Source organism: Dendropsophus ebraccatus, chromosome 1, assembly GCF_027789765.1.
Source record: "Dendropsophus ebraccatus isolate aDenEbr1 chromosome 1, aDenEbr1.pat, whole genome shotgun sequence".
Classification (NCBI taxonomy): domain Eukaryota; kingdom Metazoa; phylum Chordata; class Amphibia; order Anura; family Hylidae; genus Dendropsophus; species Dendropsophus ebraccatus.
The window spans coordinates 13,921,997-13,941,996 of NC_091454.1; the positions used below are offsets into that span (position 1 = coordinate 13,921,997).

Below are 20,000 nucleotides of genomic sequence, written 5' to 3' on the forward strand. Positions count from 1 at the left end.
AAGATATAAAAGAAGAGTTAAAAAAAAAAAAAAAAAAGTGAGTGTGGGAAGGTTTGTTATAAAATCTTAATCTTGAGGTTTTGTAAAAAGAGCCTAAGAAAGTTAAAAAAAAAAATTGTAATATTTATGTAAGAAAGTCATTAGATGTAAATAAAAAAAAATATATATATATATATTTATATGCCTATTGTGTTGTAAGCACAAGGTCTGGTGACAATGTTCAATGTTGAAAGAAGATGCTGTCCCAAGAAAGTGAAAAAGTTTAAGAAAATTAAAAAGTTGTCTGTGACTGCGGCCTGTTGTGTAATAAAATGAACATCTTATGGCTATGTCAAAACGTCAAAAATATTAAAAAGGCGGCCGATTTTCATATTTAAAAAAACGTCCGTTTTTGCCGCGATTTCACTGACAGCAATGGCAATGCATTGAAGTCAATGGGAAGATGGACGTCCAATGCACACAGTGTATTGAATAACGGACGTTTTTGCTGCGGGCGGCAAAATAATGAACATGATCATTATTTTCGGACGTTTTTTGCAAACAGCGGACATTTTTTAATTGTAGTTCACACACAGTTCTCCTTTTGTCACCGTTCTTTCTCCGTTTTTACTATTAAATTCAATGGACTTTTCAATTAAGCTGCATCCAAAGTCCAAGTTGTCCACCCAAACTGAAATAATGTGCAAACATTAGTTATTGCACTAAGGGAAGGCCAGACAGCTCAATAACGTCCGTTATTTCAGACTCAAAATAATGGATATAATTTTAAACGGAGCTGAAAAAAACATTGTGTGAACATAGCCAATGACAGTGTGGAAATAAAGTGGGGAAAAAACAAAAGCTCAAGAAAGTAAAAAAGTTTAAAATTTTTTAAATATTTTATGTGTGTGGCCTTTAAAAAAACAACAAAAAAACTAAACAATAAATAAATATGAAAATAGAAATTGTATGTGGCCTATTGTTAGTGACAATTAATGATACTAAGGCTATGTCCCCACAACGTCTTTTTAGGCAAAACAACAGCCGTCATTATCACAAAAATGGCATATTTTTAGCCAAAAAAAAGATCTGGTAAAAAAAATATTTTTTAAATGCTGCATGTGGCCTATTGTCGTATATAATCCAGATCTATTAGAGGAGTTCAAACAACATGAGAGTTAAAAAAAAAATTCTAAAATTTTAAAAATGTGTTCTGTTATAAAAGTGACATAAAAAAAAGCCTAAAAAAGTAAAAAAAAATATGTATATATTTTTTTTATTATTGTGTGAGTGTGACCTGTTGCATTGTGCTACCCAGAAGTAACAGCAGTGTGAAAATAAATAAATAAAAAAATGGAAAGTGTACCGGTTTATAACTCTGGCCTAATGGTTGTGAGAACTAGTGAGGTAGCAAAAACTAAAGTAAAATAAAATAATGAAGAATAAAAACTAATTTTGATGTGTAAAAAGCCTAAGAAAGTAAAAAGTACATTCTAAAAAATGCTAAAAATTGTATATATATATATATATATATATATATATATATATATATATATATATATATATAAAAGGGAGGTCACCAGATTATGTGACCCCTTTATATATAGGGAATAGTAAAGGCCGAGGGTAAAATGTCTCGTTAAACCCATATGTCCCAATAAGGTACTCGATAAGGCCAACAAAAAAACAAAAATAAATAGCCGTCACCAGCTCATTGACGTTGTGCTATCATCTCTAAGAGCTGTTCTCACACACTACATAACAGAGATGAAGAGATTTACGAGGCCTCTGCAGATGGGTGCGCACTGCCAAATTTTTACTGGGGTATCCGCACCATTTTATGGGGACCCTCCTTTGTCTGTCCGCCCCGGAGCTGCAGTTTTATCAGCTGCTTTCTAAGTGGAAAGCATTTTGGAACCAGCAAAGACGCTGCCAATTTTAAAATTTCATGGTTGGTTTTCAAAAGAAATTCTTGCTGACCTACTTTAGCAGCTTTTCTCAGCCCTATGAGAGATGTAAGGAGGGTTTTTTTTTCTCCCATTTATTCCTCTTTGCTTTGACAAGGTTTTTTTTTTTCTCTTCCCTTTCGTGCCTTGTATAGAAGAAGGTCTCGGATGGCGGCGAGCTTGTTCATTTCTATCGGTGGAATTACAATTTGGATACACAACACAAACACCTACCTCCTAAATAATGCATCATGTGTTGGCAAGGAAAATTCTGTTATTGTACTGTGAACATGAAGACGTCAAAAGATCCAAAAACAAAAGCTGGATCTTGGATTTGTTTTTTTGTTATATTTCAGGGTGGATTACAGTAGGCATTTTTTTTTTTTTTTTTTAGAAAATGGAATGAAAATGGAGCACATGTATAGAATTTGGCTTTTTTTTTTTTAGTAAAAGTAGAAAATGGCTGATGCAATATTCGGAATCCTTGTTTTTTTCAGTTAAAGGGTGTGGCTATGAGGGTGTGGCTATATGAGGGTGTGGCTATAAGAATTGTATAGCCAACAGCTACAGGGTAGTAGTTGGACCAAATTCACTTATGTAGGGGTGGTCAATTTTACCCCATTATGTGTAGAGATTGCACAATTTTTGGTCAGCTTTCTATACAATCCAAATGTATTTTTGTTTTTTTTTTATTCTAAATGAGATGTGTATAATATAAAGGGGAATGGAACCTGGGGACCCTGTAAGGGTGATTTTTAGAGATGGGTGCAACTCGAGTCCGATTGTTCAGCATTTGAACACCAGTGGCTGAAGAAGTTGGATGTAGCCCAAGGGAGTCCTGGAAAACATGGATGCAACCATAGGCCATAGACTGTATCCATGTTTTCCTGGACTCCTTATGGCTGCCACCTGTTTTCAAATGCTGAATGATCGGGCTCCTCTCTAGTCATTTTGCATTGGGAGACCACTTCTGACTCTTCAGCAATAGATGGTGTTCCACAAAAGTGTAGGGTATATTAAATTTTATTTTGCTTATCACCAGTGGTCACGTGAGCCCAGTGAATTCCCAATCAATGAGCATTTGCTGTTTCATGGGCTGATCACATGGTCGGTACTCATCTCGTTCGGTCCATAATCACCCTGTATAAAGGCCATTAAAGGGGTTGGTCACCTTACAAATGGTTTTTACAAAAGTATAGCAGTGGGTATAACTGTTAAAGTACTCATATTGCGAGACTTCTTGCCCAGTAACGACGCCGATCCACCCCTTCTAACAACTTCTCCATCCATCCATGGCTGCCTATAGAAGAGCAGGTGACCACACATGGTACCATTTCTCCTCCTGAGTGTACTGTACAGCTGTGGAGGAGGCACAATAACACATATCTTTACCTGCTTCTCCAAGGGTGGCCATGTCAGGACGGAGAAGCTCAGACACAGAGCCAAGTCTTATTCTTAAAAGGACCACAGAGAAGGCTCCCAATATGCATAAGGGCCAATTATTGGGCAAATGAGCTTTCAGAGGAAGACTCGCTCCCAACAATTAACCCATGTAGAAGGGCCAAAAAAATATTGTTCATAGGCTGATCCCATCTTTTGCGTGGCCAATGAAATCATTGTTTTCATCTTCTCAATGCCTTGGGGATGCGTGGCTGATAATGGTGATGACCACATGAACGATCAAGCAATCGATTGCGCGAGCCATCAAAAAGATCTGCAAACTAGTGCCTATCCTTGTAGTCGGCGATCTTTATCTAAACCCGGTCGGCCCATGTAAAAGGTCCCCAAGTTAGAAGTCATACTCACTGTAAAAAACATTCATAAAGTGGTCAATCATCCAACATGAAATGAACGGAACATCCCCAGTTCTGGTAGAGCCGTAAGCATTTTCTAAAAAAGTAGTCAAACTTTTGAAGTTTAGTTGTTCGGGGCAGATTTATTACTGGAGTTTTCTGAAGCCAGTTTGATGTTTTTAAGTAGCCATACAAGACTTCCCTAGACATCAATAGAAAACAACCCAGAAAATGAATCACCAGCGGCAAAGATTTTTGGTTGCGTTGGCCGGCGTATTACATAGTTCTCATAAGTTGAGAAATATTTTTATGACGACAGCTGAGAGAAATCTGCATATTTTTCCACTTGAAAATATGACGCCCAATTATCAAGACACCCCCTCCCTTTCCTTATGATTTGCACCATGGTGGGCAACGTCATACCATTAGGCCTCAAAGTGCCCTACAACCCTAATAGCTGTCGGCCAAAGTGTGTATGTGTTTTCAATAGAAAACCCATACACATAAAATATTGATGGGCCACAAACTAGTTGATCGTGGGGTGTTCGACCACTGGTGCCCCCCCCCCCCCCCCCCCCGTGTTTTTAAGACTAGGGACCCCTGTGCCCCATTAGAATGAAGTCAAGCATGCGCACCACTGAAGTCAAGCATACGCACCACCGATCCATTAATTTTGTAACCGAGTAGACTGTTCGGTTAAGTTCAAACTACAGGATTTTTGCACCCGTCATTGCTGATGAACATCAAAAAGATGTCCGATATTTGCTAACTATGGCGGTCTATAATGATCATGATCATTATAGATGTCTGTCATTGGCAAATATCTAACATCTTTTTGATGTTCGCCGGCAATGATGGCCGCAAAATCCCGTAGCGTGATCTTAGCCTTTGGCTGTATTTGTTAGTAACTGTAGAGAGTGGATGGAGATGTGATGGGGTCCCTGATCTGGAGATCGCAATGGTCCCAGCTGTCGGAATCCCCCTTCCCCCTCTCTATGATCAGTTTATTATCCTATTGTTTTTTAAAGGTTTTTTTTCCATCTTGGCGAGTCATGTCTTATCCACAGTATCCACAGGCTAGGGCATGACTAAGAGGTCATGGGGGGTCCGAACGCTTAGATTTTGTGGGGTGCCATCTTAGTCATCCCCTATCCCATGGATACTGTGCATGGGGCTATTCTCTTGTCAAGATGGGAGTACCCCTTTAAGGACCACTTCTCCTGACCCTGAGATAGATGACAATAGATTTCACAAGATACAGGTAGGTCGTGTCTCTTAATTTTTTGTTCTTTTTATTTGAAATTTTCACGTAAAGAATAGCGATTAATCCTATATTATAAAACTGGCCATGTTTTATATTACTTATCGTACCTTTTTGGCTTCACAGAGATCTGCTTTTCCAATCTTTTTATATTAGCTGGGACTATTAATTCTATTTCGCTGTTTTATTTTTATTGGCATTTGTTTTTTTTCAGCATTTCGTTGCATTATAATACGGGATATTATCAATGATGGAAAAGATGCCATACCAAGGACAAACCCTGTCATTGCATCAAGTAGGGACAGATGGCTTATATGCAGGTCATCTGCTGAATATTAGCATTAGGGTTGGTCACGCGGCTAAGGCCTGACGTCATGTGTGTGAATATCTTGGGGATTATGATTCAGTACTATGGCAGAAAAACAGATATTTGTGTTGTGTTATGTTGTTTTTAGATTGATCGTTGACAAAAAAAAAATTGTTAAATAAAAAAAACATATAAATACTTTGAACATTTTTGGCTGATAAATCAAATATTAGAACTAATATTGTTAGTCAATTATGCAGCTAGCCAGCCAGTATATATAATCAGCTTAATTTGGTTGTTCCAATCCTTTCCTTTAGTTGGCTCATGTGATTTCATGGTGTCCCACAGGAAATTACATGTGTTTCTGTGCTCTCAATGGTGTCACCATCCCAGCCAATGGTGTCACCATCCCAGCCTATATGATCAAGCTGCATGAACTGTTCCACATAATCTTATCATGGAGATTTTTTCAAATATGGCCTCATGTAATTGAGCCCTAAGACTATCTCTTGATATATGATGTCAGTGGAGAGAAAGGTTAAGTGAAGGTGTATGGGCACCCTAAGGTTCATTAGCATCCCTTGACTTTGTGACCAGGATGCAGGTCTGCCTTTCAGTCATGGAAAACCATGATTTCCCAATGACATGGGCTTCAGGGGAAAAAAAAGATAAAAATTTAAAAATTTTCAGTCTTGACCATCCTTTAAGGCATCCACGCGATGCGATCCACACTGCTGATATATAAGGGCCTGTTCACACTATGGAAATCAGATGGAAATTCTGAGTGGAACCCCTGCCCTCTGACTCTGCTCAGAATCACGCCTGCTATCTTTTTCAATGGGATGCCTTGCACGACTCCGCGCCTCTCCATTAAAAGAACTGACAATTCGATTCTTTAAGTGGAGAGCTGAGGTGCACGAGGCATCCAATTGAAAAAGATAGAAGGCGGGATTCTGAGCGGAGTCCATGAGTGGGGGTTCCCCTGGGGGTCACCCTGTGAATTCTTCGCCCCTTCTGGCCACATCTTCCGAGACAGACTCGTCTCAGATCTGAGAGCCCACTCCGGCAAACACTAGCCGCAGCATTGTCCCATTTCAGTATAAAGTATTTATCTAAATTTCTGCTATTTATGTGTTTAGGAGTCCAGTGGGCGGTCCAGTGGGCGGTCATTGAGTTAGACCACCCAATGGACTCCTTAACCTTTAAACTATACATCAATCTGTTCAGCTCTTCCTTTTTAGCTATATAACATGTCACTCCCTTAAAACTAACCACAAATATTCTGAACAATGGAACTAAAGTATAAAACATTACATTTCTACATATATATCATTAAAAGAAATTTGTTTCATGGTAAGAAAATTTGTTAAAAAGTAAAAAAAAAAAAAAGAGGTGATCTTCTGTGCAGAACATTTTAGAATCAAAGACCTTAGTCTTTTAGAGGATAAAATTGATATGATGTTTGTGTTGCCTAAATTTGTTTCAAAAATGACTAAAAAAGAATGATGAATTTTTTTTATTTTTTTTTCATTGGTTTATATAACCTATAAATGTCTTCAGTATTTTTTCTGGTAACTCACTAGTAAAATGCTCCTGTGACTTGGTTGACATTCACTATCATCCTTTTCCTGCTGATACCTCATCTCCGTCCCCCGACAGCAAAACCCTGTTACCGGCCATCATCATCTGCCGCAGGTTGTATCCTGACTCCCTTTTCTCTTCGGTAACTCTCGGGCTTCGAGAGAACGTCTCTGCAGCAGTATCCTGCCGGTGGCAGGTCTCACAGATAGCTTAGAACCTGATGAAGGAATGGAGTATTCCTGAAACACGTTGACTTATATTTAAATAAACCCCTTATAATACATCAACTGACATGTACTCTCTGTGTCCACTTGTGTATAGAATCAGAGATATTTTTGGTTTGTCTTCATTGCGTACTTTTACACCTTGACAGATCAGGGTCACGTATAGCAATGATGGGTTCTAAAAGTTGACTATTTAGAAAAAAAATTTCTGCACCTAGAAAAACATCATTATGTTTTCAATTATAGCAAGTTAAGTTACTGTAGGCAAGACTCTTTAACTTTGACCCAATCATTGCATACACTGTAAGCACATCTAGCCTTAATCTGGAAGGTTCATTTATGTATTGTATATCAACCTCTTAAAGGGAACCCATCGTGTTAAAAAAAAGTCCAATCTGTAGACGTCAAGTTATAGAGCAGGATGAGCTGAGCAGATTGATATATAGATGTGTGTGGGAAGTTTTAAAATATCTTATTCTTTACCCTTGTAAATCTTTGTACTAAGTAGTCAAGTGGGTGGTTCTATTCTTGACTGCAGAGATTTACAAGGCTATATTGCAAGTTATTTTAGAATTTTTCCACAAAACTATATATCAATCTGCTCAGCTTCTTCAACTCCATGACATGCCACCTGCAGACTGGACTGTATTTCAGTATGAACAATTCCCTTTAAATGATTCCAACATATGATACCATCTACAATAATAGATATTTACTAGTATGATGTAAGTTACCTAAACACCTTCTATAGCTGTTGGCTAAACGATTGTTTGGCCAACAGTTACCTCTCCCCTACTCTCCATGCACATAAACATTTGGCACGGCCAAATGTTCATGTGGCATAAGCTGCTGCTAGACAGCTCTGGCGCTGGCTTATCTCTCCAAGATAAAAGGGTTGGACAGTAAAAAAAATCTAGTATGCACAACATTTCTCTCCACCGACATCACCCCTCCCCCCGACAAATGATGGAAAGTGGAATGAATGTTTAGGTGGAGTTTTGTGTCTATATAACAGCAACAATTTATGACCCCGCCCCTGAGGTTCCACTGAACTGAACTTCTAGGAGATCTAGGTCAGGTTCAGTAGAACTGAGAGGGACCAGGCATTGGGATTGTAATACAAATCCTATAATGTCTCCATATGATGTTTATTAAACGGCCTCACTGTATAAACAATATTTTGTACGTTTCAAAGCATAAAAAATATATTCTACTGTATCTCGTTCTAAATATCAATGTTTGTGTTTGCTATTAAAAAAAAGAAAAAACTTTGAGAAACAGGAAAAAGTACAATTGTCACTTTCTAACTAGGCCATAATGACCCTTTCCTTTCTCTTTGAAATTACAGGAATTTCGCCATCGTCAGTAACCCAGAAAATGAGGAAATATTCCTTAAAGGTACAAAGTTTTAATATTTGATTCTTCTACAAAAAAAAGCTGAATTATAGTGAACAAAATTACTGGTATTAACCCCTTTAAGGTCTATTCTGGGCTTTAAAGGTCAAATATGCGCCAATATGGGCCCTTTTTTATGGATTTTTTTTCTAGTTTTCTTATTCTGTCAATATAGCTGTAAGGCTAGGTTCACCTTACGTTTTTTGCAATACGTTTTTTCATCCGTTTTTGCAAACAAACGGATGGAAAAAACGGATGCATTTGTGTGCATCCGTTTTTCCATTGACTTCCATTATAAAAAAAAGGATCAAAATGCATCCGTTTTTTCTTACGTACACAAAAGTAAGGTCAGCTATGTTTTTGTATACGTTAAAAAAAATGGATGCGTTTTGATCAGTTTTTTTAGAAGTCAATGGAAAAACGGATCAAAATGGATGCACACAACTGCATCCGTTTTTTGCATCTGTTTTTCATCGTTTTTTTTTCCAAAAATGCATGGAAAAAAAAACTGATTGCAAAAACGTAGAGTGGACCCAGCCTAAGAGAGCCTGTATTTTTGTGTTATATGCGTAAAGGCCCCATACTAGGGTACATATAACATATTAAGTAACTTTTATCATTTAACTCTTAGCGGGGTGGTAACAATTTTGCCCTGTTTTTATTGTTTTTGTATGGTTTATTAGATAATTTCTTTTGTCATCACATTTTTTTCTATGAATAAAGTTGGATATGGCCTATATGACTTATCAACTTATCAAATAACTTTTTTTGGAAAAGGAGAAAAGAGCTGTTGCTTTTTTTTTTTTTTTTTTTATTCCTCACCATGTAAGTAGCATCTGATTTTGGTGGTACTATATGGGTAGCTTCACATGTAACAGATTCACAGTGGATTTCACGCTGCAAGTTTGTAGCGAGATCCACTACGAATCCTGGTACTGTGATCTTCAATGGGGTTACATACCCGCAGTGAAATTTTCATTCTGCTGCCAGTGTGTAACGTTGGCCCCTTTAAGCCCCCGCTGCCCGCAGCATACGTTACCTGCTTGGCGCCGCAGCTGCATCTGAGGCTCCCAGCTCCCATAGGTCCCGCTCAGCCAATCAGTGCATAGCCCCGTCACAGTCACTGATTGGCTGAGCGGGACTAACGGGAGCCGGGAGCCTGAGATGCAGCCGTGGCGCCTGAGCAGGTAATGTGTGTGTGGGAGGGGGGATTAAAGGGGCTGGCGTTACATACTCTCAGAATCAAGTTAGGTCTCAGGCTATTGTGGCAATCCATCATCGGCCCACAGCCAGGCTCACATTTCCGAGCTATTGGACTGCATTTTGCGAGATATTTGACTACACGCAATGCTCTCAACATATAGACCCGCCCCCCTCTTGTCTCGGAAGTACCCCGGATAACCCTTTAATTAAAAAAAAAACATATACCGTGGTGCCTTGGATTACGAGCATAATTCGTTCCGGGATCGTGCCTGTAATCCAAATCTACTCTTAATCCAAAGCAAATTTTCCCATAAGAAATCACTGATATGCAGACAATCATAACAAATTATGATTTTTTATTCGGAATAAAAGTTACTGTACAGTATAGCAATCAGCATGTGGTGTATAATGTATAGCAACTGTATAACCCTGATAACACAGCAGCAGTTTGTAGATACAGGATGGAGCTGCAGATCCCCAAAATGCAGTAGCGTAGTACAACAGGCTAGAATAGAGAAGCAGGGCTGCTGTCAGAGGTCTGTGTGGCCACATAACAGCAATGGGGAAGGGGGATGTTCAGCATGGACCAATCAGGAAGTGAGAATCACAGAGCTGTGCAGGAGGACAGTGACAGAAACCTCTCTATACAGCAGTGTGAATGGCTGAGTGTGAGTGCAGGCACATTATAGCAGCAGTGTGTATAGCTGAGTGTAAGTGCAGGCACATTATAGCAGCAGTGTGTATAGCTGAGTGTAAGTGCAGGCACATTATAGCAGCAGTGTGTATAGCTGAGTGTAAGTGCAGGCACATTATAGCAGCAGTGTGTATAGCTAAGTGTGAGTGCAGGAACATTATAGCAGGAAGGGAAAGGATGGGAAACACAAGGGCTGACAGACTGCAGGGAGCATGCAGGAATAAGCAGGACATATGTGGGCACATAACTGCAGCACTCTATGTCGAGGGAGAGAGGGGTTACAGGGTTAAAGAGATTACCTCCACAGTCCTGTCCCCTGATGCAAGCCCCGGCCTGAAGTGGATCTGCTATGATTTGGAAGGTGAGGGAGACCTCCTGGGTCAGAGTACAGTGCCCCTCCCCCACTCCCCCTCCCACCCAGTACAGGAAGCTCTTAAACCAAAGCAATGCTCTTAAACCAAGTTACAATTTTGAAAAACTGTGAGCTCTTCTTGCAAAACGCTCTTAACCCAAGTTGCTCTTAAACCAAGGTACCACTGTATAATAATAATAATAATAATAATAATAATAATAATAAAAATTACATATTAAATCGTAATTAACTCAATATTGGGCCTGACAGCTGCCGGATTATGAACCATCTAGATGGTCATACAATTGTATATAAGGTTTACCTGAAAGGCTAGATTATCATAAAATAATAGATAAGATTTACCTGTAAGCTTATGTTCAGACAACGTTAGTTTCTGGCTGATTTTGACAATTACTGCCGTAAATAATGATCACGCTCTTTATATGCAGCTGTAATTATCAAAATACGACCATATTATCGCCTCAAAAAACACTGTGTGAACATGATCCCTTCTTGACGTAGAGACTGTGGGGGAGATTTATCAAACATGGTGTAAAGTGAACCTGGCTCAGTTGCCCCTAGCAACCAATCAGATTCCACCTTTCATTCCTCACAGACTCTTTGGAAAATGAAAGGTGGAATCTGATTGGTTGCTAGGGGCAACTGAGCCAGTTTCACTTTACACCATGTTAGATAAATCTCCCCCTATAAGGCTATGTTCACACACCATCAAAATGACAGCCGTCATTTATTGTCAAATAATGGACGATATTTTAAAACCGTGGCTGTTTTTTTTGCTTCTGTTTCGTTGTACGTTGGAAACGAGATTTGTACTGATTTTAAATTATGGCCTTTTTTTTTTTTCTTAAACTTTTTCAAACTTTTTTTTATTCCTGATGTACAAAAAATTTTGGTAAAATTTTTTTTTAGTAAATTTATTTTACAATCTAAATTGATTTAAAAAAAAATAATTTTAATTTCTTTTAAATTATTATTATTTTCTTTTCTCAAACGGTTCACCCGATCTTTTCCGATTCGCTACCGATGCCAAAATTAGCATCTGCTGAATTCAGATAGAAATGAATGGAATGCGATGACGGGAGCTTTATTTGTTTTACAAAAGACGTGTAACAAAGTAAGACAAGGACTCTTAGTGTGAATGAGGCCTAGTCCGTATAATGCAGCCGCGTGTCTATATTACGCAACTGTTAATCTGCGGATGTCCGGATTATAAGCAATATAGCTCGGATATGACAAAAAAATATTTTTTTTAGTCATATAGAAAAAATGTTCAGCTTCGTAACACCCGATACCCGTCGAGTCTCTGAACGCACGTGCCTAAATTAGTTCTCTATTTTGTGATGCCCCTTTGAGAGCAGCTCCCATTGAGAAGGGAACAAAGGCCATGACCCAGAGGTCAGAGAGTAACTGAGGAAGTCTGACCTCCCTTTGTTGGGAACTGCTCTGTTTATTTTGCCTAAGTAAAGATCACCAATACATTAACTAAAGAGGATTAAAAAGGTTCTACCCCTAGGGATGTGATTCAGGCAAGTGGCAAAATCCAGGACGAAGGACGGAGGAGAGATTCACAGCAAGGCTGTCACATGGAAGTCAGGAGGGTGGAAGAAACCCGCTGTGAGCTCCGAAGCCTGCTGACTGTGAGAGAGAGAGAGAGAAAGAGAGAGAGAGAGAGAGAGAGAGAGAGAGAGAGAGAGAGAGAGAGAGAGAGAGAGAAAGAGAGAGAAAGAAAGAAAGAAAGAAAGAAAGACTAGACGATAGATAGATAGATAGATAGATAGATAGATAGATAGATAGATAGGAGATAGATAGGAGATAGATAGATAGATAGGAGATAGATAGATAGATAGATAGATAGGAGATAGATAGATAGGGAGATAGATAGATAGGAGATAGATAGATAGATAGATAGATAGATAGATAGATAGATAGATAATAGATAGATAGGAGATAGATAGATAGATGATAGATAGATAGGAGATAGATAGATAGATAGATAGATAGATAGATAGGAGATAGATAGATAGATGATAGATAGATAGATAGATAGATAGATAGATAGATGATAGATAGATAGATAGATAGATAGATAGATAGGAGATAGATAGATAGATGATAAATATAAGATTGATAGGATGTAGATAGATATGCTCAATATCAGATATTTGGATATAGAGTATGATAGATAATTGGGAATAAAGGAATGGGAAAAAAGACAGATAGATAGATTATATGGATACTGTATAGATATATGGATAGATAGACTTAAGAGAAATCAGTAGATACTAGAGATACAGAAATAGATACTGTAGGTAGATAAATACATAGACTTAAGAGTTACAGATATTATCGATAGATAGATAATAGATAGATAGATAGACAGACAGACAGGAGATAGATAGATAGATAGATAGATAGATAGGAGATAGATAGATAGATAGATAGATAGATAGATAGATAGATAGATAGATAGATAGATAGATAGATAGATAGATAGATAGATAGATAGATAGATAGATAGATAGGAGATAGATAGGAGATAGATAGATAGATAATAGATAGATAGGAGATAGATAGGAGATAGATAGATAGATAGATAGATAGGAGATAGATAGGAGATAGATAGATAGATAGATAGATAGATAGATAGATAGGAGATAGATAGATAGATAGATAGATAGGAGATAGATAGATAGGAGATAGATAGATAGATAGATAGATAGATAGATAGATAATAGATAGATAGGAGATAGATAGGAGATAGATAGATAGATAGATAGATAGATAGATAGATAGATAGATAGATAGGAGATAGATAGATAGATAGATAGATAGATAGATAATAGATAGATAGATAGATGGATAGATAGATAGAAGATAGGAGATAGATAGATAGATAGGAGATAGATAGATAGATAGATAGATAGGTAGGAGATAGATAATAGATAGATAGATAGATAGATAGATAGATAGATAGATAGATAGGAGATAGATAGATAGATAGATAGATAGATAGATAATAGATAGATAGATAGATAGATAGATAGATAATAGATAGATAGGAGATAGATAGATAGATAGATAGATAGATAGATAATAGATAGATAGATAGATAGATAGGAGATAGATAGGAGATAGATAGATAGATAGGAGATAGATAGATAGATAATAGATAGATAGGAGATAGATAGATAGATAGATGGATAATAGATAGATAGATAGATAGATAGATAGGAGATAGATAGGAGATAGATAGATAGATAGATAGATAGATAGATAGATAGATAGGAGATAGATAGATAGATAGATAGATAGATAGATAGATAGATAATAGATAGATAGGAGATAGATAGATAGATAGATAGGAGATAGATAGATAGGAGATAGATAGATAGATAGATAGATAATAGATAGATAGGAGATAGACGCAAATATATTTTAAAAAATGAGGAATTCTGGATAAGTAAAAAAATTATTTCAAGGAAATCTTTTCACAATTTCATATTCCCCACCCATACACATAGCCCTTCTATCTTCCACCTTCTGCCATGTAACTTTGTTCTATGGTTGGGAATTTTCTACTTTTTATTTTTTTCAAACAATTTAATAACCAGACTGAGAGCCCAGCGTCTGCCAATACGCAGCCTCCCTGAACTCCTATCCAGAACACCCAATGTAAATAACATCACTGACAGTTCACGCTGTTCTCTTTCTTACTTTTACTTTTTTTTCTGAGCTATGAGAACCTAGAAAAACTAAACAAAAAACACACAAGGTAAACGTTAAAACTTGTTCTTGTTACAATAACGGACATGAACCATCGCATTTATGTTATATTATAATAAGTAGATTCCACTTATATTTGTAGCCCCACCCAAAAAGTTGACACCAGTGATAAATAACCCCTAATCGAGACACCAAAACTGCCGAAAGTAGATGGACATTGAAGTTATTTCCCAGCTATTTCCCGTGTCTTCAGGCTTGAAAGTCTTCATGATGCGATTCTTACGTGTTCATTGTTTTTTTTCCATCCAAAAAGTCACAAAAACAAGACTTGCCACTGCTGTTCAGATCCGTGCTCAGTTTTGATACTGACTGAAATATGAACAATAAAAAGTTTCAGCCTGTTCTTTTAAGGCTCGTGTGACTGCCAAAATAAATATCGCTGTATACCTGAGCACTCATATAATACTAACATGACCTGAACATTGCCATAGTCATTTGCCCCAAGTTGCAATAAAAAAAAAAAAAAAAAAGAACAATTTGGCAATACGCCTTGTTTTTGCTTGTTAAAGTCTCCGATATTTAGCCGCCACGTAATCATTGATATCACTAAAAAAAAATCATAAAAATTCCAATACCTCAACCAATATCAACAAAAATGTTCAGATCTCAACCCCGTCATAAAATGTGTGTAGACATATATATATATATATATATATATATATATATATATATATATATTATATATATATATCATGTATAAAGACAACATAAAATAATTTCGGAATGAATTCAAATTTACATAAAATTCATTGGGGACAGTTATTTAAGTGTCAAAAAGAGAAACAATCTTTATTGACCATACTACGCATACATACACACACACATATATATATGTATATATATATATATATATATATATATATATAAACACTATAAAATCAATTCAAAATGATATCAAATTCTTTATTGCTCATAGTACATACACACACAGGCTATGTTCACACAACGTTTTTTTCTGCTCCGTTTAAAATGACGTCCGTTATTTTGAGTCTAAAATAACGGACGTTTTTCGAAGCCTGCCATCCCCTTAGTACAATGACGGGTGTTTGCACATTATATTAGTTTGGTTACTAATTGGCCTTTGGTTGCGGCTTAATTGAAAAATCCATTGAATTTAATAGTAAAAACGGAGAAAAAACGGTGACAAAAGAAGAACTGTGTATGAACAACTAATAAAAAACGTCCGCTGTTTGCAAAAGACGCCCGAAAATAATGATCATGTTCATTATTTTGACGCCCGCGGCAAAAACGTCCGTTACTCAATACGCTGTGTGCATTGGACGTCCGTCTTCCCATTGACTTCAATGCATTGCATTGCAGTCAGTTAGATCTCGGCAAAAACGTCCGTTATTTTAAATATGAAAATCGGACGCCTTTTTAATATTTTTGACGTTGTGTGAACATAGCCATATACTGTATACATATATTTATATAAACACTACAAAATTTACTCAAAATTATATCAAATTTATTGAAGGAAGTTACGTAACTGTCAAAAAGACAAATGAAAAACAATTATATTTTAAATTCATTACACACACACACACATATATAAATATATATTCCATAAAGCACTATAAAATTCATTCAAAATTATATAAATTCTTTGAGGGAAGGTTATGTAACTGTCAGAAAGAAAAGCATCCTTTGTTTCCCATTGCACCCAATCACAGCACAGCTTTCATTTTGTCGTCCAGACAGTTTTGATCAATATGTCCTATTGTGTAAAAAATAAATAAATAAAATTATATATATATATATATATATATATATATATATATATATATATATATATATCTTAGACATTCATATAGTAACAGCTGTTATTTTAAATTATCGGCCATTATTTGCCATTAACTGACCCAATAAAATTGGCCGTCATTTTGACGATGAGTGAACATAGCCATAATCTACAGTTTATCAACAAGTTACTGATAATGAAAAAGAAGAATACATTGATGATTATAACTTTATCCAGAAAAGGAGACTGAGCTGCAATTTCCAAAAAAAAAAAAAAAAAAGTTTTGTTTGTACACCATAAAACTACAATAATACAGAAATGATTTGTAAAATAAATATCGGCTAATATATCGAATACAATAGAAGGAAAGAGAGAAAAATCAACCATTCAATGCAGTATAATGTTGTTGTTTTTTTTTTAAAGTGTTTAAAAAGATCTATTACGTCCACAAAATATCATCACCTGCTCAGTGATTTGAAATTAATTTTATTTTTAGTGATAAATGTATGACAAAGCTACACCCTCCTTGTCAGTTAACTAATTTTTTGGTTATTTTTATTTTTTTTATTTTTTTTATTTATTACCAAACTTCAAAAATCCTTCATCTATTTGTCCCTGGTATAAATATTATCTTTAAGTACTTATTATATAGAACCTTATTACCCAATTCATTTCTCATACTGAATCTACTAGACTCGTTCTATAAATTATAAATTCCCACTGAAATCCTCCATTTTACACATTTTAAGAAAAAAAATTGAAAAAATGTGAGTTTGAGAAATATTGGAATTAGACATACAAATGTATATAGATAGGAACATGCAGACATTAAGCATTGCGGGAATTATCTCTTTTTTATTCTCAAAACTTAAAATTTCTTATTAGAACATAACAAAAAGTTTTTTTTTTTTTAAAAAAAGGTAAATATAACAAAAATAAAAACTAAAAATAGCTGCTGATGTTAACCCACATGCAAATACGAGACGACATGAATAAGTTGTTGCTCTGTTTTATTTTGCAGATATTGTTTATAGTTATTCAATGTTTTTTGTGTGTGTGTGGGGGGGGGGGGAATCGATGCCTACGTATAAGTGAGAATATAAAAATTCCAAAAATTTTTACTATTGAAAATAAAATCATTTTTTAATCTTCGGAATCTTTGATCCAAATCTCGCATTTCTATTCTAATATCAAATATCAGTCACCTCAACAGGTACCTGCAAAGCCAAAAAAGTCAACGCTCCCGATATTCTGAAGTAATAAAAATTATAATAATACAACGTAATATTATAATAATGTAAAAGGATACCATGCTAATGTAACTGTATAATTTTTTTTTTATACTTTATATAAAATAATATAATAAATAATAGTAATAATCTATAAATATCATATATGTATATATATAAATAAATAAATTTTAAAAATAGATGTATACAATACTAAACCTAAAATATTACCCAAAAATTTACTTAGTGCCTGATAGATAGACAAATTAAAAATTAGAAATTTATTCGAAATTATAGATCACAACGACTGTATGAAAGGATGAATGATAAAATATTGGAATATGAGGGGGGAAAAAAAGTATAGTATTTTTTATTTTAGTATTTTTCATTGACCCACCACATAGTGAGATCATTATGACCTGTCCTGTATGGTCCTTTATGTTGCTAATAGATAATATACTGGGATAGCAGTTGTATTTCACGGTCACCTTCATACGTATTTGGATGTCTACGTCTTGTTGGTGGTATTACATTTTTTCAGATATAAAAAAGGATAAAAAAGAGAAAATCGGGGAGTTTAGCAGGTGCTTTATAATGGCCAGTATCAACTTTCTAGTCAAACAAACAGCAGTCGATTCTGCGTGTAGATAGAACGAGGCTCCGGAACATTCCTGTAGCATCAAATCTCACTACCACCAATTTCCTCATAGCTAAGCTGTCATCATGGATGATGAAGTATCGGTGATCTATAACCAATATATAATACCAGGGTTAAAGTCATCCTCATTCTAATTTATTAAGCTGAACGTTTATAACTGTGTTGCAGGGATACATGTAAGGATGTGAATGGACGTGAAAATATAGATAATAGACAGGGGAGTAAATAGATGGGTAGATAGATAGGAGATAGATAGGAGATAGATAGATAGATAGATAGATAGATAGGAGATAGATAGATAGATAGATAGATAGATAGATAGGAGATAGATAGATAGATAGATAGATAGATAGATAGATAGATAGGAGATAGATAGATAGATAGATAGATAGATAGGAGATAGATAGATAGATAGAAGATAGATAGATAGATAGGAGATAGATAATAGATAGATAGATAGATAGATAGATAGATAGATAGGAGATAGATAGATAGGAGATAGATAGATAGGAGATAGATAGATAGATAGATAGATAGATAGATAGGAGATAGAAAGATATATAGATAGATAGATAGATAGATAGATAGATAGATAGATAGGAGATAGATAGATAGATAGATAGGAGATAGATAGATAGATAGGAGATAGATAGATAGATAGATAGATAGGAGATAGATAGATAGATAATAGATAGATAGATAGATAATAGATAGATAGATAGGAGATAGATAGATAGATAGATAGATAGGAGATAGATAGATAGATAGATAGATAGATAGATAGGAGATAGATAGATAGATAGATAGATAGATGAGATAGATAGATAGATAGATGAGATAGATAGATAGATAGATAGGAGATAGATAGATAGATAGATAGGAGATAGATAGATAGATAGATAGATAGATAGGAGATAGATAGATAGGAGATAGATAGATAGATAGATAGATAGGAGATAGATAGATAGATAGATAGGAGATAGATAGATAGATAGATAGATAGGAGATAGATAGATAGATAGGAGATAGATAGATAGATAGATAGATAGATAGGAGATAGATAGATAGATAAATAGATAGATAGATAGATAGATAGATAGGAGATAGATAGATAGGAGATAGATAGATAGATAGATAGATAGATAGATAGATAGATAGGAGATAGATAGATAGGAGATAGATAGATAGATAGATAGATAGATAGATAGATAGATAGGAGATAGATAGGAGATAGATAGAAACTACCCATCCTGCTGGGGGAAGAAGAGACCACAGCGACTATAGTGGCACAATACGTCACTGCCTGCCATAGACTGAGAGGAGCGTGATACGTCATGGACTCCAATACCCCAACCCTGAATGTATCCCCCCCCCCAACCATGATACATCATGAACCCCTGTACACCGACCCCGGGTGAATCCCATTTCCTCAACTCCCTATTCTCCCCATGCTTTGGCAATGCTAATGTGTAACTTGGACCTGCCAATAAAGCTTTTTTGATTTGATTTGATTTGATTTGATAGATGATAGATAGATAGATAGATAGATAGATAGATAGATAGATAGGAGATAGATAGATAGATAGATAGATAGATAGATAGATAGATAGGAGATAGATAGATAGGAGATAGATAGATAGATAGAAGATAGATAGGAGATAGATAGGAGATAGATAGATAGGAGATAGATAGATAGGAGATAGATAGATAGATAGATAGATAGATAGATAGATAGATAGAAGATAGATAGATAGATAGGAGATAGATAGATAGATAGATAGGAGATAGATAGATAGATAGATAGATAGGAGATAGATAGATAGGAGATAGATA

The 20,000-nt window shown here is 35.6% G+C and overlaps 1 long non-coding RNA gene across 4 annotated transcripts in view; it reads left to right on the forward strand.

Annotated features, from left to right (window-relative positions):
* Positions 1 to 20,000, forward strand: part of LOC138789217 (uncharacterized) — a 52,893-nt gene that overhangs the window by 10,324 nt on the left and 22,569 nt on the right. For all 4 annotated transcript variants that reach the window (XR_011362708.1, XR_011362710.1, XR_011362709.1 and 1 more), the window contains exon 2: positions 8,440 to 8,489. This is a non-coding gene — a long non-coding RNA (uncharacterized lncRNA). The remainder of the gene's footprint in view (positions 1 to 8,439; positions 8,490 to 20,000) is intronic.